Raw genomic sequence first — 23475 nt, forward strand, 5'->3', positions numbered from 1 at the left:
TTTCTCTTAATTAGAGATAATACACAAGTCAAATTCAGTATTAAATTAATTAATATGCATCTAATGTTATACTTGAAGGATGTACATATCGCCAAAAGTTGTTCCATACAGGAAATTACATGCAGTTCTACGTGACAAAGAGCGAGGCTAACTATCTTAGTACGAACAAATATAAATAGGAAAAAAACCCACAACGATCATTGTCTGTAATATAAACATGTTACAGATGATAAACAAAAGTTAGAAGCTCAATTTCCAACATATTTTCTATAAAAAACTTAGCAGTGATCTATTCTACTAAGAGTACATAAAAGCAGGTTAAGATATAAACTTGAAATACCAACTATATATGCACATCGTTAATTTCAATTTCATCCTTAAATTCCTCGTTTTATTACAAAGCTAAATAGCAGAAGGCATGACTCTCCTTAAAGTTATTCATGTAATGGCCCTGATTTGTGCAAGGAGCTATTTACTGAAACATTCTCAGGAGAAGATTATTAAATCTTGACACAGAGAGACAAAAAACAGAGAGGTAAGATGGTACGTATTTTACAGACAATTCCCCACTTAAAGCTATTACATACGAACAGGCCACCTATGGTTACCACCACAATGTTCTTAGTGAAATCTCCAGAAAAATATCTAGAGATTCTGTCTCTCCAGGGTGGAGTGGTTGGGAGAGAAGGGGATTCCACAGGGGAAGAAGTAGCAGAGAAAATGGAGGCCTGAGTGGGAAAAAGCTGCCCCAAGAACAACTTCTGGGACCGGGTCCCCAGCTAAGTGTGTGCAACATCTTGAGGACATCAGCTGCCCTAAAGATGTAGCCACCACCTGCGAGCAGGAGTCCTTGCTCCACCTGCCTCTTCAGAAAGAAAATATGTTTTTGGACACCTGATTTGGGAAGTCACTAATCGTAAATCCTAGACCAGTTCCAGGGCTCCTCCTGTCTTGACTCACCACTGCTGGCTTTATAAGTCTACCTAGAATCCGTCTGTCTTCTGCACCTTTCCACAATGCCCAACACTGCTACAGCTAGACGTACTATCTGTTAACTGACAAAACAAGGGTTACTTTTAGAATTAGTTTCTCATAAGCTGGTTCTATAAATATGGACAGGAGCGTGGGTCAGGAGGTGACACACTCAAATGCAGGAAGAAATAGAAGACCCTTTCCTATACACGGCATTAATCTATAGAAGGGCTGCATGAATTAAACCTTTGCTGAGTGTCTCTGTTACAGGCACTTACCTGGATACTCGGTGAAGATCTACAAAAAACAAGCGCAGACAGCTCTTCCCCCAAGGAGCTCACAGCCACAGAAGTAAAATACAAAGTTTAAAAGCACAGTAAAATATATCCAAACAGAATGCTACATTCCTTTCGGGAAGTGGCGCATGGATAATGCCAGGTAACCTGTGCAGCACAAACTCTCTGGAATTTTCCCCAAATAGATCCAAAACAAACTCCAGGGGAGCAGTGAACCCAGCTAGTGAAAACATGCTAACATCTCATTTATCTGAGAACTCCTATCCAAGGTCAAAAAGCATGAAAAAGTCCCAGGAACATCCAAAGCAGATGTCAAAGTCCATTCTCTCCGGTCGTAGGAAAGCCCCTCAGAGCCACCAACACTTAATTATCCACCACTGAAACAATCTGGTGATTATGTTCCCAAACCAAGCGAGATTAGAACAGTGATTCAGAAGAAAAGACGTCTGCACCCTACAGACACAGGGAGAGCAGTGAAGAGTGATAGTCAACAGCACTGGATAGGCCAACCAAGAAGGCAGAGTATAGCAAGTGACGAAGTGGAAAGAGAAAGAGTTCAAGACAGACAAAAGTATATTCAAATCCCACTTCCATTACCTAATACCTATGTGATCTTAAGCAAGTTAAATAACCTCTCTGAACTCCAGTCTACTCATCTGAAAATATCACCTACTTATTAGCCTGTAATGGCCAAAATGCTGTGCAATCAAATACCTGAAGGTAGCTGACAGCAGTATATGCTTAACTTCATTACATGCATTGACCTTCCAGTTAACACTTTGACAACACACTCTAATAATTAACCCTCAAAGGAATACCTCTGTACCAGAAGGACAAGGCTGAGTTATATTCAGAACATTAATTAATAAAGTAGAAATAATGGGATTTACAGAGCTATTCAGAAAACCCAACTATCTAGAGTGGTTCATTTCCCCAAAAAGACTATAAAAAGGCAAGTTCAAGGGCCGGCCCCGTGGCTTAGCGGTTAAGTGCACGCGCTCTGCTGCTGGCAGCCCGGGTTTGGATCCCGGGCGCGCACCGACGCACCGCTTCTCCGGCCATGCTGAGGCCGCGTCCCACATACAGCAACTAGAAGGATGTGCAGCTATGACATACAACTATCTACTGGGGCTTTGGGGGGGAAAAAATAAATAAATAAAATCTTTAAAAAAAAAAAAAAAGGCAAGTTCATGGTATATAGTAGATTTCACATCACCCCTCTCCATATGTCAAAATATTAATGTACTCTTGTACATATATACTTACCAAAATCTAAATAATAATATGAGAGCAGGCTCCATTTATACTGTATTTATAAAGACAGAATACAAAAACTAAACAAAGATTTTTAAATAATAGTCTATATTTTGAGGACATGGGAATCTGGCATGCTCTGTATACTACTGAAGGTAATATAAAATGATACCATCATTCCAGAAGGCAATTTGTGATATGCATCTGAAGTCTTAAATATGCATGCACTATGTGCAGATCTAGGAATTTATACTAAGACAACATGACAAGAACATGAAGACACAAATAGAAGAATTGTTTGACAGCATTATGTATAACAGCAACAATCACAAACATCCTGAACACCCCACAATAAGAAATTGGTTAAATTATGATATAACTGTAAAACAGAAAACTACATGAAATTTAAACTCGTCATGAGAGTAGATTTATTACTTGCATAGAATACTTAATATATTAATTATAAACAAGTTATGAAACAATACATAGAGTATGATCCTAATTACTATAATTCTAAGTATGTGTTATATAAATAAATATGGAATAAGTATATTAACAGCAATTATTTCTAAGTGGTAGAATTATAGCTAATTTTAATATTTTTTGCTTATTTATATTCTGTAGCAACCACAGGTGTTTCTCATGCAACAGATCTACAAATAATATTTTAAAAAAACAACATTCAAAAGAGGTCAGAATCCATCAGATTTAGGTCAATTTCCCGTATCTACTACCTCTAAAGGACAAAGGAAGAAAAAGACACCAGTTTTTATGCTAGGTAATTTTTCTCATTATCTATGAAATCCATACAATCCTTAAATTTAATAATCCTTACTATTCCCCTTTTGCCAGTAAGAAGATTGAGTCTCAGAAAGTTTAACTTTCTAGAAAGTTACAGAACCATCCACATGCAACAGATACCCAAAACCTGCAGCAATTTCCAACTACTCAGTAAGAGAGTGTCTCGTCTGTATCAGACACTAAATGTTTCTAAATAAAAGAATTAAGTTGTCTTCAGTCTGTATTCAGATTTTTAAAATCTAAATTAGTGTATTTTACCATGCAATATGCCTTCAAAAATAATCCTCCACTGTGAAGAATATAAAAGGTAACTCAGTAAATAAAAAATGCTTAGTTAACTTTTTTTTTAATTTTCCTGGATAAAAGAGATTTGTGTCTTAACACATAATGATTGTGTGTATGTGTGGCGCGCACGTGGGTGTGTGTGAGAAAGAGAGAGAGAGAACATGGCACTCTAATAAAATGAAAAATTCTCTTTAAATGTTTCAAGTGTTTCTCTGGACATTTTCATGAGCGTTAGAAGAAGTTCATACTGTACATACTAGTTACCTCAACCTCAATAACACAAAACATCCGACTGGAAAGTAAAATTTTTAATTAACAATTTATATATCCATATAATAAATATAAACTCATCTAAGACCTCTCTTAATGAACTAAAACAAAAAAAGTTTTTCCAAGAATTTTAAACCAAAAAAGAAAACATAAATTTATAGCAAGAATTTTCAGTCTATAGAGGCTGCCTGGACCACATTCCTTAACACATGACATGGCATCTATCATTGCAGGTGAGGCCACTCGAGTCTCCGGAGCCTGGGAATCCCTGCTCTGCCACTTTTTCTACCTACAACTCTGGACAAGCTGCTTCACCTCTTAGTTTTCTCATCTGTTCCATGGAGATACAAAGCACCTCTCTCACAGGGTTATGCTGAGATCAGCCCTTGTCTGACTGAACAGGAACATTCAAAAATGTTAGCTAGTATTATTAGCTGTTACTATCCAGCTGTAGAATGAAGATAAAAAGTTTCCTCTTAGGGGCCGGCCCGTGGCTTAGCGGTTAAGTGCGCGTGCTCCGCCACCGGCGGCCCAGGTTGGGATCCCGGGCGTGCGTCGATGCACCGCTTCTCCGGCCGTGCTGAGGCTGCGTCCCACATACAGCAACTAGAAGGATGTCCAACTACAACATACAACTATCTACTGGGGCTTTGGGGGAAAAAAAAGGAGGAGGATTGGCAATAGATATTAGCTCAGAGCCAGTATTCCTCAGTAAAAAGAGGAGGATTAGCATGAATGTTAGCTCAGGGCTGATCTTCCTCACCAAAAAAAAAAAAAAAAGTTTCCTCTTAGCCAACAAACCGAAGTCAGTTTTGTCAGATGTAACATACTTTACTTAAAGGAAGAAACTGAATTACCACATTATAAAAATCCACCAGACTACCTTTAGTATCCCGGAAACTATAAAAATTATAGATCTATAAAAGACCTCAAAATATAGTGAAGGCAGTTTGTTCAAAAAAAATTAAATCATACTTTAAAATATAAACCCGTCCCTATTTCAAGAAGAATTCAGTATGCTGAAAGAAATTCCAGAATTTTGAAAGAACTGTTTGTCTAGTAGGTCTAACCTAACAATTACTCACTGCGTTTTTCAATAATTTTGAACCTTACTCATTAGCCAGTTATTTGAGGTGCGAAACATTTTACATAACAAGGTTGTGATTCATAGGAGCTAAATAGAGATCGTGTGCTTCCCACTTAAGTTATCGAAAGTTAACAAACAGGAGTAATCACTATGTGGTCAAACAGTCACACCTTGCCTTCTGTAAAAACTTGTTCTGTCTTCTTCTTCCGAGCCTCTTTCTATGGTTTCCTAATGCAGTTAAATAAAATCATTACCACCTGACATAATCTGAGACATACATCAGATGAGAATACCTGGGGTTTAATCCTGTACCCATCTCACTCTACACACTTCTACTAAGTCACTGCTCAGTCCCCTAATTTCTACTTATTTTTGATTTTTTTTTTTTTTTGCTGAGGAAGATTTGCCCTGAGCTAACTTCTGTTGCCAATCTTTCTTTTTTTTTTTTTTTTTTTGCTTGAGGAAGATTAGTCCTGAGCTAACATCTGCACCAGACTTCTTCGATTTTGTATGTGGGTCACCGCCACAGCATGGCTTATGAGTGGTGTAGGTCCATGCCCGGGATCCAAACCCACCAACCTCGGGCTGCCAAAGTGGAACACGCCAAACTTAACCACTATGCCACAAGGCCAACCCAAGTCCCCCAATTTTTAAAGGGAAAGAAATATTTGCCCTATCTACTTCACAGTACACAAATGATATGATATGTGAAAATATTTGATCCCCCTTAAAAAAAAGACTCCACACTATAGTCAAGGCTAATGCTTCTTCCAGCCACATGTCCCTGTGTGCTGACCGCCATCCTGTTGGAAAGAAACAAAGAAGCGACGGGGCCCAGTGTGAGGCTCTTGGGCGAGAGGTTCCTGTGAAGTTATAATTACTCTCCCTGAGCATATTAAGCATATTAAGGGCGGAGCAGCACACCGAAAGCATACTCCACACAAACACTGCTGCCAAACCTGTCTTACCACTTGTGGCCTCCAGAGAGGCCCTTAATACAAAGTTTTATAGGGCATATTTTGTGGAAGAAAACATCTATCAGCTAAATACACAGGCAGTAAGTGCTGAGTTCACAAATTTCAAAAAAGCCAATTCTTTTGCTAAGAAATATATTAATTTAATAAACAAATGGGCATTATCTTCACACCCTTTACTGTGTTCTTTATGGTTTTATTTTAATCCTCTCGCTGGATGAGATTTCCCACTAATATAAGCAACAAGTTTCTCTAAAGCTGCATCTCTCAGTTCCATTTCTGACCACATAATCCACATGACTTAAATCCCAAACATTCTGGGAACTTCTCAAAGCCCACTCCATACCAGACTGGTTATCAGCAAAACACTCACTAATGCAAGTCAGCAGGCACTCCTCTGGTTTCAAGTTTTCAATTCCTTTTAAGCAGCCATTTAAAAGACGTTTAGAATCCCAAAAGCACTCTCTATCATATTTTCGTGCAAATCACAGTGCAAAACTACAGTGCACATTTAAGCTTGTTTTAAAAAGGGGGTAGGAAGAAGACAAAAGTTAGGCTATGAGCTTCAACTGGACTCACAGTTGATTCCGAATTAAGTTACTTACTGATTGATTGATCAGCTACTAGATCATGATATTTAAGATACATACATATGATCTTCATCATGCCAGTCATTTCAACGTAAGTAATGCCAAAAAAACCCAAAAAACAAAAAATAACCAACAAAGAACATTTACCATCAGAAGCCACTGTGGACTCAGGAACCACAACATGAAACACTTCACAAAAGATGGGTCTGCTTTATTAGGCAAGAAAAAGGAATAAAAGGAATCCAAATAGGTAACGAAGAAGTGAAACCCTATTTGCAGATGACATGATTTTATATATAGAAAACCCTAAAGAATCCGTTGGAAAACTATTATAAATAATTAACAACTACAGCAAAGTTGCAGGGTACAAAATCAATCTACAAAAATCAGTTGCCTTTCTATATGCTAATAATGAACCAACAGAAAGAGAGCTCAAAAAGATAATACCATTTACAATTGCATCAAAAACAATAAAATACTTAGGAATAAATCTTACCAAGCAGGTGAATGACCTATACAATGAGAACTACAAGACATTATTGAAAGAAAACGATGATGACATAAAGAAATGGAAAGATATCCCATGCACGTGGATTGGAAGAATAACCATAGTTAAAATGTCTATATTACCTAAAGCAATCTACAGATTCAATGCAATCCCAATCAGAATCCCAATGACATTCTTCACGGAAATAGAAAAAACAAAACTAAAATTTATATGGGGCAACAAAAGACCCCGAATAGCTAAAGCAACCCTAAGAAAAAAGAACAAAGCAGGAGGCATCACAATCCCTGACTTCAAAACATACTACTATAGGGCCGGCCCCATGGCTTAGTGGTTAAGCGCGTGCACTCTGCTGCTGGCGGCCCGGGTTCGGATCCCGGGCGCGCACCGACACACTGCTTCTCTGGCCATGCTGAGGCCACGCCCCACATACAGCAACTAGAAGAACATGCAGCTATGACATACAACTATCTACTGGAGCTTTGGGGGGAAAAAATAAATAAATAAAATCTTTAAAAAAAAAACATACTACAAAGCAATAATAATCAAAACAGCATGGTACTGGTACAAAAACAGACACACAGATCAATGGAACAGAATTGAAAGCCCAGAAATAAAACCACACATATACGGACAGCTAATTTTCGACAAAGGAGCCAAGAACATACAATGGAGAAAGGAAAGTCTCTTCAATAAATGCTGTTGGGAAAACTGGACAGCCACATGCAAAAGAATGAAAGTGGACCATCTGCTATCGCTATTCACAAAAATTAACTCAAAATGGATCAAAGACCTAAAGGTGAGACCTGAAACTATAAAACTCATAGAAGAAAATATAGGCAACACACTATTTGACATTGGTCATAAAGGAATCTTTTCGGATGACATGCCTACCCAGACTAGGGAAACTAAAGAAAAAATAAACAAGTGGGACTTTATCAGATTAAAGGGCTTCTACAAGACAAACGAAACCAGAATCAAGATGAACAGACAACCCACCAGCTGGGAGAGAATATTTGCAAAACATACATCTGACAAGGGGTTGATCTCCATAATATATAAAGAACTCACACAACTGAACAACAAAAAAACAAACAACCCGATCAAAAAATGGGCAGAGGAAACGAACAGACACTTCTCCAAAGAAGATATACAGATGGCCAATAGGCAGATGAAAAGATGTTCAACATCATTAATCAATCATCAGGGAAGCGCAAATCAAAACAACTCTAAGATATCACCTCACGCCCGTTAGAATGGCTATAATCACCAAGACAAAAAACAACAAATGTTGGAGAGGATGTGGAGAAACAGGAACCCTCATACACAGCTGGTGGGAATGCAAACTGATGTAGCCTCTATGGAAAACGGTATGGAGATTCCTCAAAGAATTAAAAATAGAGATGCCCTATGATCCAGCTATCCCACTACTGGGAATCTATCCAACGAACCTGAAATCAACAATTCAAAGAGGCTTATGCACCCCTATGTGCATTGCAGCATTATTCACTATAGCCAAGAAGTGGAAGCAACCTAAGCGTCCCTCGACTGATGATTGGATCAAGATGATGTGGTGTATATATACAATGGAATACTACTCAGCCATAAAGGAAGACAAAATTATCCCATTTGCAAACAACATGGATGGGCCTGCAGGGTATTATGTTAAGTGAAATAAGCCAGAAAGAGAAAGACAAACACTGTATGATCTCACTCATATGTGGAATATAAACCAACACATGGACAGAGAAAACTGTATTGTGGTTACCAGGGGCAATGGGGGTGGGGAGTGGGCACAAGGGGTTAAGGGAGACATATATATGGTGATGGACAAACAAAAACGTACAACCTAAAATTTCACGTTAAAAACTATTAAAACATTAAAAAAAAAAAAAAAAAAGATGGGTCTGCTTTAATTTTTCCATTCAAGGAGGCAACTAAATATTCACCTTCACATAAGACAGCCCACATATAGAGGGCATTGTTGCCACAGTGAGAAACCCCAGGCCAGCACACATCCAGGAGCTGCCATGCTTTTCCGTCAGTCTCTCAAGCTGTCAAAGAATTAAAAACACCCCTCTCTCCTTTGCTCCATTAAACTTCATTTTTGAAGCAACCATTATATGATCCCCATGATTCCACAAAACAGGTCCAATTTTTACAACGAATTCCCTGAGACATCCATATCATTATTTATGATGCAACAACTTTGACAGATCTCATTGGTCACACATGCCAAAAATTTATAAATGCAAGAATTATGGCACAGAGTCAAAAACATTAGGTAAGAACTAAACATAATTTAAATACAGCAAATGTCTATCTCCTAGCTCTTTCCTTTCCCACAGTAAAATTACTGAAAAGGTTATTTATGATGTTAAAAAAGCCACTTTTTCCCAAAAGGATGGGCTCTGTCCTTTTTAAACTACTCTAATATTGTGTCCCTAATCAAAAGGAACTTGGAGTGAGAGAAACTGAGATGGGACTCAGACTCCTTCCCTGTGTCACGAAGAATAAGTCTCCGAACTTCTCCAGGCCTCAGTTTCCTCAGATTAGAACAGCCAACACTTACTCTATTACTTGTGCACAATCTCCCTTAACCTTCACAGCAACCCTTTGTGGTAGCAGCTCTTACCCTGTTGATACATGAGGAAGCTGAGTCACAATATGGTTACTTGAGTTGAGACCTAGGTCAGTAAGTAGCTCCCTATGTAACAAGCACTGAGCAGCCAATGAGAGTGTCTATCAAGCACCGAGAGAACTCTACAATGGAAATTAGGAACCCACTTCCCTAGGCCCTGGCCATCCCAGTCTACACTGCAAACTCTCGAGGGCAGGACTGTCTTACCCAACTTCCCGTTGGCTGAAATACAGCTTACACATTACTGGTCACGTTAAATCTAATTACTCTTCCTACTAATATTTTAAGCAAGGAAGAACAAGATAAAAAGAAAAAGACAAAACCAATGGTTAAATTTCAGTTATATGGGGTGGGGGGGGCAGATTGGCTGTATTTTGGAGGAAGAACCCGTCTCAGTTCCTGAAATCACTTTATTAAAGTAGCCTTCCACTGCACAGGAGTGAACACATCTTAGTTTCACCAACAGCTCAAGAACAAAAACATACAGGAGTCCATGGAAATATGTCACTCTAGTGTTTCACCTTTATGAGAAGGAATATTCTTGGATGAAACCTTCCAAGTTGAGAGCTTGTCACCACTATTGATTTGCTACTTGAAAGTTTTTCCAGACTAAAGAATAGGTTAGAATTTAACTTTTCATTTAAATAATGTCTTAATTTTAACTAAAATAGTATTCACTTATTCAAAAATCATGTAGTGACAACTGCTATGCATGTACCTGGCATGGTGCTTGGCACTAGGAATATAAAAAGTAAGAAGAAGCAATTCTTGGAAATTCCTCTTTAAAAGTCCAACCCTGTTTGGAAATGTGTGGTCAAAATGGCATCTCTCTAAAATGTGGTTAATCTTCTGAATTACAGCATGGTCTTGGTTAACTTATATTGTATATTCAGCAAATAACATTGCTTTAAGCAACATAATTCTCAAGTCATTGGCCTCTCTTAAGATTTGACATCGTATTACATCATATCCCAGAGTATGTTAGGACTATTTTTGCCAACACTAATATCGCTTGATAGCAAAACCAAAGCCAACTCACAGTCTTCCAAGATAGTGGGAATCAGAATTGCAGAGATCAGTGAATTCTAAATGGAATCTAAAAATCTCATAGTGGTCAAAAGTCTAAACAATTTTCCTGCCCCACTGTCCCTGTTAAGACCTTCATACCTCAGTGGCTAGTGTAAATTACACATCCTACTTCACCTTCTCTTGGGAAAGGCCCACAAGTCTTCATAGCCAGGAAGGAGGTAGGGAAAACAGACAGCAAAATGCAAAGCTCCAGGTTGCGTCCTGGATAATTCAAAGCCAACTATCTTTATAAACACTCAAAATTCTCACTCAATCATCATTAGGCCAAATATCAGCTATACTCAGATTTGGGGGGCAAAAAAAAGAATGAGTCTAAACATGATTTCTGATCCAGGAGAAGCGGCCACTTCCCTATACCATTACCAACTTGTAGCTTACACTCGCAAATCATTTTTGCTAAACCACAATTATTAACAAGCCCAAAATGAAAAACGGGAAAGAACTAAATAAAACCAAGGGAAGAAAGGGTGACTGGCTCCAGGGCTGACAATTTACACGCCAGGTTCCATCAACACACAAAATCCAAGACAACCTGGGCCCTATTAGCAGCTAGTTAAGTTCACTGAAAACACACATACACACACACACACGTGCTCAAGTTTTACAGCTAAACTCTGTTCGGTTAACAACCAAAAAAACTCCTTCTAAAGGGTAAAGTATAAAATACATTTTGTCTATAAATACAGGTTCATACTCCAATTTATGCTGTTGCAGACAATAGGGCAAATATTCCAAGCAAAAGAAGTTGAACAAAAGCCTAGTCTATTGCATAAATTATTTTTTTCTAGATCAAGGAGTTTTTAAACAGCCAGTACACAAGGCACACATACATGTGAACATCCATTATCAGGATATTTTAAGTATAGCTCAAATGCTTAATATAATCATGGGTTCTCAAGAGTCAAGTCATTTTTTGCAGAAATGTCTCACACATTCATTAGCAAGTCTCAACAATTACCTGCTTATCTCCCTGTGAATTACCATGAGAGTCATCACCGTGGGAAACATTTTGGGAAACAGTGTGTCTATATTACAGGTGACAGTCACTACTTAGTTAATGATAAACTTCAAATTGATAGTCACACCCCTGGTACCTATGACATGCTTTACTCTCCAGCGTAAGTTTGATACTAATGGATGGAGCTGAGGAGTTCCCTAAATGATTCTTGATGGATTCCTACTGCAAGCTAACAATGTAGTCCTTCTGGTACCCATTCATCAATCTTCCTTCTATTCAACAATTAATTTCCAGGAAGCAAAGAGATAGTCACAATTCTATTCCTAGGTACATACCCAAGAAAAATAAAAACTTATGTCCACAAAAAAACTCATACATGAATGTTCATAGCAACATTACTAACAGTAGCCAAAAAATGGAAACAACCCAAATGTCCATCAACTGATGAACTAATAAATAGAATATGGTATAACCATACAATGGAATATCATTCAGCCATGAAATGGAATGAAGCACTGATACATGCTATAACTAGAATGAACCTTGAAAACATGAGGCTAAGTGAAAGAAGCTTGACACAAAAGACCATATATCGTATGATTCCATTTCCATGAAATGTCAGGAATAGACAAATCCATAGGAACAGAAAGTAGATTAGTGGTTGCTAGAGGTTAAGGGAAGAGAAGAATGGGGAGTGACTGCTAATGAGTATAGAGTTTCTTCTGCGGTGACGAAAATGTTCTGAAATTAGACAGTGGTGATGGTTGCACAACTCTGTGAATACACTAAAAACCAATGAATTGTACACTTTAAAAGAGTGGACTGTATGGTATGTGATTTATACCACAATATGTTCTAAAAAAACTCAATGCATTGTACACTTAGAAATTTGTGCGTTTTATTCAAATTCAGTAAAGATGACTTTTAAAAAGATAGTTACAAAAAGCCTTCATTGCCATCTTATACCCCATACACAAAAGTTCAATATAAATTAAGCTATTAAAGTAATTTCTGTACTCTAAATGCCTATCTCCCTTAAAAACTTAAATGTAATTTCATAGGAATAGGTCTAAATTTGCAAAATGGAATTTCCAGCCCCTCTACCTCACTCACAGAAATGTTTTATTATTAAATTATGATATTTCCTTTTATACATTTGCATCTATCTTTCTCTTTTGGACTGTGTCATCTTTGCATCATATCTAAACAATTCCACAACACTAAGTCTCCTTAAGGGCATTTATGGCCTATTTTCATAATTCAATTTACTTATATAGTTACAAAGCAGAAAACACACGGTGGAACAAAGAGGGCCACAGCAAATGGGCTTACAGCATTTCCACATTGACTCCTGCTGTGAATTAATTTCAGCCCCAACAACAGAATGGTTAAGAAATCAGTTCTCCTCAAACAACCTGTAGGAACAAAGTTTCTCCTAGACCCTTTCTCGGGCCTTAATAGATCTCAACAAAGTTTCTAGTTTATCTCAAAATAGATACACTGATGGCTCCACCACACATCTAATTATTAGTTTAAAATATCCTTGACTGAGTAATAATTTTACTTCTCTTTATCGGAATCATTTGTTTCAAGGCTATAAAAGTCGAAGCACTGAGAATAATTTTTTTAACACTATTCTAGTATATTGAGACATAAAAAGATTGATATGTGTGTTCCCTGCTAGAATAACAGAGGGAAGACTCTGCCCATACAAATGAATGAGATTGTTTTTTCCAAAAAATATTGGTGACCTTAGAACTCAACTCCAAGAAGTCTGCTTGCCCACCCTCCAGCAGTGTTAATGGCTCCCTCTGGACCCCTCGCCCCCTCCACTGCACCTTCTACTCATGTCTACCCATGATGTTCACATCTCTGATGGCAAATGTGTATTCACATTCACGGTTGCCCGACTGGCCTAAGTTCCTAAAGGAGATTTCATAGCCCATAGGCTGACTCCAACCTGTAGACATGTTTTATTTGGCCCACACGGTATGGTGAAGTTGGGAAACATGAAACAAAGATCTGGATTGCTAGCTTCTCTTTAAAAAACAAACAGTCTGGCAACGCTAGGCATGCATTACCTCACAGCCACAACTGGCTGTCCCTGAGTAAATGACAGGCTGCTCTGGAGAGAACACACTCTCCAGATAGTGACAGATCCTACGCTCCCATCAGCTTATACCCACTCTTCCTCGCTCATGTACACCACCTGGCTGGCCCCCACAGGCATGTCAGTTTGAAACTACGTGGGGTTTGTTCATTGTATCCTCAAGGCCTAGCACAACTCCCGCCCTGTAGGAAGGACTCTGACTTGTTGACTCAGAATTTAGTGGATAGAAAAATCACCTGTGAGGCTTATAAAACAATGCAGGTGCCAGGCCTTTCTCTAAGAGATCTTGATTCAAACAGCCTGGATTGACACCTGGAAGTTCGTCTTTTCCAGAAGCGCCCTTCCTGAGTCTTGCTACGAACCGTCTCTGATAAACACTGTTTTAGTGTTAGATACTTAGGACTCTTATGAGTCTTGATTTCCTTATAAGAAAAAGAATTCGGACTAAATCATCTCCGCACCTCCTCACAACTCTAAATGCTTTGGTTCTTTACTGGTCAAGGCTAAGGAAACCAAGTGGAAAATCAGTCCCTGTTCTCTGCTACCACCTGCTGGCACGTTTGCAGTACTGCAAAGGTATAAACTGCCCTGTGACCCCTGTCCTCCTCTATTTTTTAATGGCTAGATCCAAGTACAGAAAGAACACAACAAAACAACTCACGTCAAAGTTAAAAACACAACATCAAGTTACATTTGGTGAAAAAGAAAGAGAGTTTCATATAACACCACTAGTCTGTTACCTTTATTAATTATACAAGAGCTTCTGATATGTTTCTATCAAAACTCGTTTTGGAACACAGATTTTGAAACTTTTTGTGGAAAAATTTGCACATTAAAGTATATAATCTGTTTAACTGTAGATTTGGGACTCACGACATGGAACAACTTTCTACCATAATAAAGTTTTCCAAAATAGAACAACTTTCTATCACAAATAAAATTTTCCAAAATAGAATGATCTGCATTTTTGGAGAAAGTAAACTCTTGATATAAAAAACGCTCAGAGACCAAACATGTAATCTGTCTTCGTTGGGTGAGATTTCTAAAATGCCTCTCAATACTCTGATTTCTCTCTTGTCCAATAGAGCACCAGAGAGCTCATGAATCTGGTGTCTACGAGGCTTATGAGTTTACGTTACACATGGATTCTGCTCTCCAAGCTAGAACTACACTTCAGAAGGGTGATAATAGGGGCAGACAGCCAACCACAATAAACTGAAGAATTCTGCCTGAATGTTTAGGCAAAACCAAGAAGAATCCATGGCAGAAAGCAGTTGGGTGTGACAGACTGTGTGGGAGGCAGGAGAGTATGGGTTAATTGGGAAGCCTTCTCAAAGGTGATTACTTCACTCTTCTCGAAACTCTGAAGCTTGACCTGCCAAGCACTCCCTTTTGCAAATTCTTCTTGAGCTCACCTGCTCAGTGCTCTTCCTCCACCTTCTCAATTTTGTTCATTCAAGTACAAACTCCAAGCAGGTAGTCCTAAGTTTACAAAACTCTGGTCCTTCCCTAGGGCTTCCCTCCAGCCTCACATTTACAGCTCCCAGTTGAACATTTCCTCTTGAGCACCCTTACATCACGGCAAGGCCAGCATGTAAAACAGACCCCACCCTCTCACCCAAGACTGAATGCCACACCTCACCTCTCTACTGAATCACAATACCTACATTCTCCCAGCTGGCCAGACTCAAAACATCAGAATGAACCTTCCTCGTCCCTCCAAATCCATGTAATTCTCTCCACCCCAGTTCTGGGCTTCTCTCCTGGCAGATGAGCACTTGAATAACCTCCTACTGATTGTTCTGCCTTAATCACCTCCCCATCTACTCTGCACTTCAAAGCCTGCCTCTCATTCCTTAAAAATCAAAAAAAGCCTTTGTCACAAAAAAACCACCGCTCAAAATCTTCCAAAGGCCCACTGGCCTATAGAGTAAGGCCTTCCTACCTACCACCAGGCCTTTCAACCCCTGGTTCTCACACATGAATCCTTGATTCTACCTAAACACAAGAACCCAATATCCCCCAATACCTTCCTCCCTCCATCTTAACTCAAATTATATCTCTCCCCTGTCTTCCCAAACACCATGCCTCCAAAAAGATTCCTTCTCTCTCCATAACTTCTGTGACACCGATTTTCTAAGCCACTAATTCAGTAGTCAGACCACTCTGCCTTATGTCTCCATTATTGGTCATCTTCTCTTCTGTCCTAGATTGAAACTTTTTGGGGGTCAGGAACCTCTATCAAGGGTTTACACATCTCCTGCCCTCCCCCACTGTGTAGCATGTACAACAAGTATTTGTGAGTAATAAAAAATATCTTAATTCACCTCCCCTAAAGGCAAAAAGGTTAAACAAGAGAAACTGCTGCTTGAGGTATACAGAGAAGGTTTATTTCAGATTCAGAAACTCAAAGAGCATAGTTCAAAAAAGATTTTGACGTTCGGAAAAAAACATAGGTGTGATGAGGTAGGGCAAGCCCAGGGAACTGCCTGCCATCCACAGAAATCAGCCACGAAGAGGAGGAGGAGCTGGGAAAGCAAGCCAGCCTCGCTGCCTGTCAGGCCACAATTCAGAAACAAGAGTCTAGATCAGACAGATGGTACCCGCGCTGACAGTACCTACTCAGAGCCTCTGGCAGCACACAAGAGACCCAAGTAATGTATTGAGGGGAAAAGGAAAAGGTGAACACCAGCATTAAGTACTGTTTTCCTCCTCTAACAGAATAATGACAGTTATCATACATCCTGGAACAGAGGATGGAGTCAGGAGACAGAAAGCTGGAGGACGAGGCCAACAGATTCAGGAGAGGTGAGGAGGAGGGCTGGGAGTGCCACATGAAAGAATTATCACCCTAGCCTGACTCAGAGCCAGATGGCAGCCAGGGACAATGGAAAGGCACACAGGCGGTATGAAATTTTGATGAATTCCTTAATGGCCACACAATGAAAGCCCATATTCCAGAAACAGGCTAATAATAGAACAAATGTCAGTGCTACACAAAAAGACTTAAAACTGCCTTCATTATTTACTCATCTGTGTTTGTACATTTTTTTAAATGTGGCTGTTTAGTAAGTGCTTTCACTGATGAGAATGATGATAGTTTATGTCATGAATACTAATTACTTTTTTGAAGCCTAAGCTGATATTCCAGGCCACTGTGTTAACTGGATTACCACAAAAGGCCGGGAATACCGCTACCCACACACTTGGCCCAAAATGATAGCTACCTCATGGATCAGGGAGAACCACACATGCCACTTCCTGGCATCTCAACGTGAGAAAGCCAGCAAAGTTATAGCTTCTACAACATACTCTTAATCCTCCAAATGAGCAGACTAACTTACACAAGAGCATGCACAGTGCCTTATTAACTCTAGCTTGTCTAAGCAAGGCAAGATGCTCCTGAATTGCTTCATATTTGCCTAAAAGGCCTTCTTTTACCATCCCAAGTCGAAAGTCAAAATAAGATGAAGATCACTGGTATTATCTGCCTTCTATAAAAGCCTTGACGAAATGAGGTAAATCTTCTAGGTAGAGGTTATTCTCCAGCAAGACACCGTTTGAGAAGGCACAGCCATTTGATGACTGGTATGAAGTGAAGCTCCAGGTAAAAAGAGCTGAAACTTGACTGGATATCCCGAAAGAAATACGAGTAGCTGTATGCATGCATGCATGAAGGATCCTAAAGGAACTAGAAAACAATGTAGGGAATTGCAGCACTCCTGCACGTCATGAGTAAACTGCCTCTTAAATAAGAGACCCTAAGTAGACTAATGACTCTGAAACTAGCCGGGGTCTGTTGGCTTGTGACCCACTCCACAGAACTAGGGTCTGGGGAATCTGGAGCTAATGCAGATCAAGAATACCTGAGCAGACTGTCAACAGCTGGGTTTTCCCAGGTAGATGTGAGAGGACAATAGAGCAAGTTTGATGACATTGTCAAGAAAGTGGCTTAGTATTAGACTGTGCAGACTACACTAAGCAGGAGAAGGAAGTCAAGACAGGAGGCTGGGGAGAAGGAAGAGAGTAAAGGGGTTTTGAATAAGTGGGTTTAGCCGAAGCTGCAAGGTAAGATGTTGAGCAAGCTGCCGAGTAAGATGTTGGGATTTAATAACGCAAGAGTGAAGCCCTCCCAGGAAATAATTACATCCAGGATTAGGATGTCAAAGAAAGTGGCTGGGATAGAAGTGGAAGTCAAGGGCTGGGAGGTGAGAGAACTTCATGGGCCCTCCGGGTCTACACTGCATTCATCCAGGATGACGGCAGGGTTAGGGTGCGAGGAAAGCAATGAGGCAGGCGCTCAAGTCTTCACTGAATAAAGAGGAGCAAATGAGAGGTCAGTATAATAAAGAGGAGGCGGGATCTTGGATAGTTTAACCAACTGGTGTAAGACATAGATATTTCAATGTGAACATTTCACGGTAACTTTCCAGAAGCGGCCGCTTCTTCCAGCCCTGAGGGATGCAGGGTGTGGGAGAGACAGCAAACTCCGCTAGGGAAGGTGACCAAAGAAAAAGAGGACTGGGTATCTCTGACAGCAAGGAGGCAAGGGGAGGGTTTAGGAAACGAGTAAAAGTTGGGGTGTTCACCGTGGAATTGTTCCCGAGGGCAGAGTGGAAAGGTCTGGGAGGAAGTATGGGCACTGGGCCAGTCAGCCAAGTGTTGAGCACCATGGCCGAAATTCCTCCCTCCTGGGTAGGAACGAAGGCTGACAGGAAGGACACACGAGGTTAGCCGGCTGCAAGGATGACCTCGACGTGATAGTCACCATTTCCGTGTTACATTTAACAGCAAGTAACTTGTCACACTAAGTCAGGCCCAGACCATACATATCCTGCATTTTTTCTTATGATAAACCATTCTGCATTTTGAAACTAAACTGAATAAACATCCTCTACTCAACACACACCCAGGAGATTGATGGAATGAATACTTCAAACATTAGGTCACTGGTCTATAAACAGTGAGGTATTTTGGCTATATTCACATTACCTGAAGCAAAACTAAATTTTTAGAGCTTTTTAAAAACACTCTTCTCAGCCACAGTTTGGCTTAGTAAAACCTTCCAGTTTTGTTTAAAGAGTACACTCCAAATGGACTTACCAAAACTGTTCATTTACTAAAATCAAATCTCCAGTTTTAAAATAAATATTTACAAATAAAACATATAGATGATCTCTTACATATTCTCTGAAAACTTCCTTGAAGATTAGAAAAAGTAGTTATAATTATTATTCAGCCATTGGAAACAGTTGTTCATCCATCCATTCACCAAACCAACATACTTGATGCATTTGTTTAGTACTATGTTAAAGCAATGTGGGAGACAAAATAATTGATCAACCTAACTTATGGAAAAATCACATCTTAAACCAGGGGTGGGTAAATGAGGGCCTGTGGGCCAAACCCAGGCCTGCTACCTGTTTTTATAAATAAAGTTTTACTGGAACACAGACTCCAATCCATTGCAATGAGATTTCTCACTACAATGGACAGAGAGAGTTGAGTAGTCTTAACAGAGACCCATGGCCCATAAATCCTAAAATATTTACTATCTGACCCCTCACCGAAAAAGTTTGCCAATCATTGTCATTGACAAATTATCAAGTGCTTTCATTTATTCTTTCAAATATATTAGTGCCAAAATGCTGGGAAAGATACAAATATTCACAAAACACAGCATGCCCTGGAAGATCTTTCAAATACAGGACAAAACACAAAATAAAATATGGGCTTAGGCTCCTGGTGACAGTTCTGGAGGGCCTTCCAGGAGGACCAGTGTAGGCAGATTGGGCCAGAGAAGACTAGGCCAGGCCCACCCTTTCCTCAGAAGGGGCAACTCAGAGCCTTCCCAGCTCTTTGGTGGGAAAGGTTTTCTCTGTCCCACCCCAACCAAAGTGAGAGGGGTGAGGATGCTCCCCACTGGGAAAATGGACTATGTTTACAATTGCTGTATCCTGGAAAACACCTACCATTCATGGAAATGTCAACAGGCTAGAAATCCTACCTGAGTCCTGAGCATTTAGTCCTGTGCCCAGGAGGAAATTCTTCCCACATGGGGACTAGAGTAAAGCTCTGCCCCCAAAGCCAGACTTCTGAGTGTGCAGCCAGGGAGAAGAAGGTGTACTTTTCTGGAACTACCCTCTTGAAGACTCCAACTTTAAGAAAAGATGCAGAGTGGGCTGCTCCCGCCTGACCTAACTGAAATGATGGTACATTGAACTCTGAAGATGAAGCCTGAACTCACAGGAAGAGAAAGATCAGATAATTAGAAAAACAAACCTCAGATTTCTCTATAGATGGACCAAAAACTGAATAAATTTCAAGAATTGCATAAAAAATATTCCAACATAAAACTCCAACCTCAATTGGGGGTTGGGGAGGTGGAGCAGTGGGGAGAAATTCTCCAGAAAAGATAAATTGAAGAATGAAGGGGCATCTCATGGGGAACCATCTTCTTTTTTCCCCCATCATTCGGTTTTATTTTTATTTATTATTTTAATTTTTTATTGAGGTCACATTGGTTTGTAACATTACATAAAGTTCAGGTGTACATCATTATATTTCAACTTCCATATAGACTGCACCATGGTACAACCTTTAAATAAAACCAAGTGGAAGGAATGTATTTAATATTTTGGAGTCAGTGATAGGTTTGAAGAAAAATTTTTAAAAAATTGATGTCAGGTCTTCAAGAGTAGAGACCAGGCTGTGGACGAGTGGAACACGGAGAAGGCTGCAGAATTTGGCAACCAGCTAGCTACCAGAGAGGTTGATGTAAACACGGTTAAAGCTGTTACCAGCCACAACTTTGTAAAAGCCAAAAAGGATGCTGAAAATTCACAGGTTGTTTGAGAAAAGAATAAACTCATATGGGAGTCTGAGGCAAAGAATAGATGGGAAACCAAAACAATATGGATATATGCAACTTGGCCGGTATCCTTCAATACATTCGTGAACTCCAAGTGCTCAATTTACTGAAAAGGTTTTCCTGCTTGTGTTAAATGTGTCAGGAAACTGACAGGAGTAGGAAAAATAAGCATAAAATGTGGGAGCTAATTATAGAATCTTTCCAATCTTTTTCTAAGGAGTTTATCCTGGTGAAATGAATGAAATGGAGCTTTCTGTTATTTGTACAAGCAATCTAAGCATACATATGAGGAAAATAACAGGATTTTTAACACTTATATAGACTTACAGTATAAAATTCACTTTAGTTTTCATCCATTTTGTAGAGCACAGCCAATGAGCTTCCTATACTTTAAGTTTAATGGTACTTATTCTGGAATTTTGTTTTTAAGATTGCTACTTGTTTATAATGGGTTAGTCATAAGTGCCAAGAGAATCTCAATTGATATTGTCTTTATAAATGACTTTAATTACTTTAATGTTATAAAAGTAACTATTAAATCCTTATTGGGAAGCAGTGGAGTTAATATTTCACAGCCACAGGGTAAAAGCAATTAATTTTTATGTACCTTCAAATAAAATATTTCAATTAAAAAAAGAAAATATAATAAGTGCTACATAGAGATATGTACTGAATGCTGTGGAATAACTCTGTGTGGGGAGAAAGAAAAAATTTGAGAGAAAAACTGACATTTTATTCGAATTAGCCAGGTAGAGAAAAGGAGGGAAGAGTATAAAATAAGTACAAAGTTGTCCTCACCCGGGGGGTTCCTCTCCTTTTCCACAGTTCTCAGTGGAACTCTAAAATATGGAGTTGAATATAGTTGTTGAATGAAGACTGCCCTCTGGTGGCTCAAAAGCGCTATCCCCCACTAGGGCTTTCTCTCAAACTGCAAATTGTACCGCGTTCTCGAACTTTCCCAAGTCCTATTCCTTCAAAACTTACCCATCCTTTATTCCAGTCACTTATGACTCTGATCTGACATGACAGCAGAATATTTCTGACGAAACAGATCTTAAGACAGTCAAGTTTTAGCCCTCTGATACAACCAGAAGTCACTTGATAGAAACATATCCTGGAAAGAGTCACTAACACTAAACCCAGAACAGGGATAATACTCTTCATGCAGACAGAACCCATAACATGTCCCTCATTCCACAGATGATGACTAATTGCACACGTCCCTGCCTTCTCCTAAATGGTCCTCCTCTTTCATTGTACGGTTTCGTTTTCAGATATTATTTCCACAAACTTTGCCTAGACCTTTCTGCACACATTCTACTAGTCTGTTCCCACAAAGCCAATTTCAATACATTTTATCCCTTACCGGGGTAAAAAAGATAAGAGGGAAATCTTGATTTGATGGGGCCTCATTTCCCAGTGAAATAACTGATACCCATTTCCAACCTATTTATCACCTCTTATTTTATACACATAATTATGACCTGTGATATTGTGATTTATACTAAGAAATACACATTTGGTCTTTGTCTCCAATTCTGACACAGAGCTCTAAAACCGCCTGTAATTTCCTAAGTGACGAGAGCAATCAGAGGTGACTTTCGGACCTCGCCTAAGGATGGGGGGCTGGTTCCCAGGGGACCCAACCTTGTGATTAAAGGGTTGGAGCTTTCAGTCCCATCCCTGACCTCCAATCTCTGAAGAGGGGAGAGGGGTTTGGGGCTGGACGTTGAATCAATCACCAATGGCCAATGATTTAATCAAGCATGCCTATGTAATGAAGCCTCCACAAAAACCAAAAGGACAAGATTCGGTGAGCTTCTGGGTTGGTGAACACGTGGAGGTTTGGGGAGAGTGGCAAGCCCAGAGAAGGCATAGAAGCTCCACACCCTTTCCCCATACCTTGCCCTGTATATCTCTTCAGCTGGCTGTTGATTCATATCCTTTGTAATAAACCAGTAATCTAGTGAGTAAATGGGTTTCCTGAGTTCTGTGAGACACTCTAGCAAATTAATCAAACCCAAAGAGGGGGTTGTGGGGGATCAGAATTGGCCACCTCAAAATATGTCTATTTGCCTTGATTATTTTTAAGAACAAAAGACTCTGAGAGAAACTTTGACCTCCCCCCTAAGTGCCTAAAAGAATTTAAGATAAAAGGTACCAGCATAGGTAACTCGGGGTATCCGTAGACTGGGAGGATCCTCGCTAAACCCATTCTTACCCAAGTTCTGTTTACCAAACATTTGCTTTTCCATCTCCATGTGAATTGCCTTCCTCCCCTTTGAAGTCCCAAACCAATACCCCCAACACCTTCCTTTGTCTTTAGCTGAAGATGCTACTTAAGATGACAACCTCAGCCATTCTGGCTGAGTTACCCAGTTTTCCTGGGTTCCTCCCATTTACACATGTTATAAAGCTTTGTTTGATTTTCTCCTGTTATTCTATCTCATGTCAATTTAATTCATAGCCCAGCCAGAAGGACCCAGAGGGTAGAGGATTTGTCTTCCTCCCCAACAGGGTCATGGGAACCTCTGATCTATGGCCAGTCAGAATAAAGGTAACAACCTGGGCTTGTGATTGGCATCTGAAGTGGAGGGCAGTCTCATGGGACTGAGCCCTTAACCTGGAATCTGATGCTGCCTCCAGACAGACAGTGTCAAAATTGAGTTGAATTGTAGGAAACCCAGCTGGTGTCAGAGAATTTCTTGGAAGTGTGGGGAAACCTCCTCATATGTCAGAATTGTGACCAGAACCCTTATACTCCACAGATAC

At 39.7% G+C, this 23475-nt stretch overlaps 1 protein-coding gene across 1 annotated transcript in view; it reads right to left on the reverse strand.

Moving 5' to 3' along the window:
• Positions 1-23475, reverse strand: part of LMO7 (LIM domain 7) — a 196769-nt gene that overhangs the window by 129382 nt on the left and 43912 nt on the right.

The sequence above is a fragment of the Ceratotherium simum genome, chromosome 10 (genome assembly GCF_057802395.1).
Source record: "Ceratotherium simum simum isolate JZ-2026a chromosome 10, ASM5780239v1, whole genome shotgun sequence".
Classification (NCBI taxonomy): domain Eukaryota; kingdom Metazoa; phylum Chordata; class Mammalia; order Perissodactyla; family Rhinocerotidae; genus Ceratotherium; species Ceratotherium simum.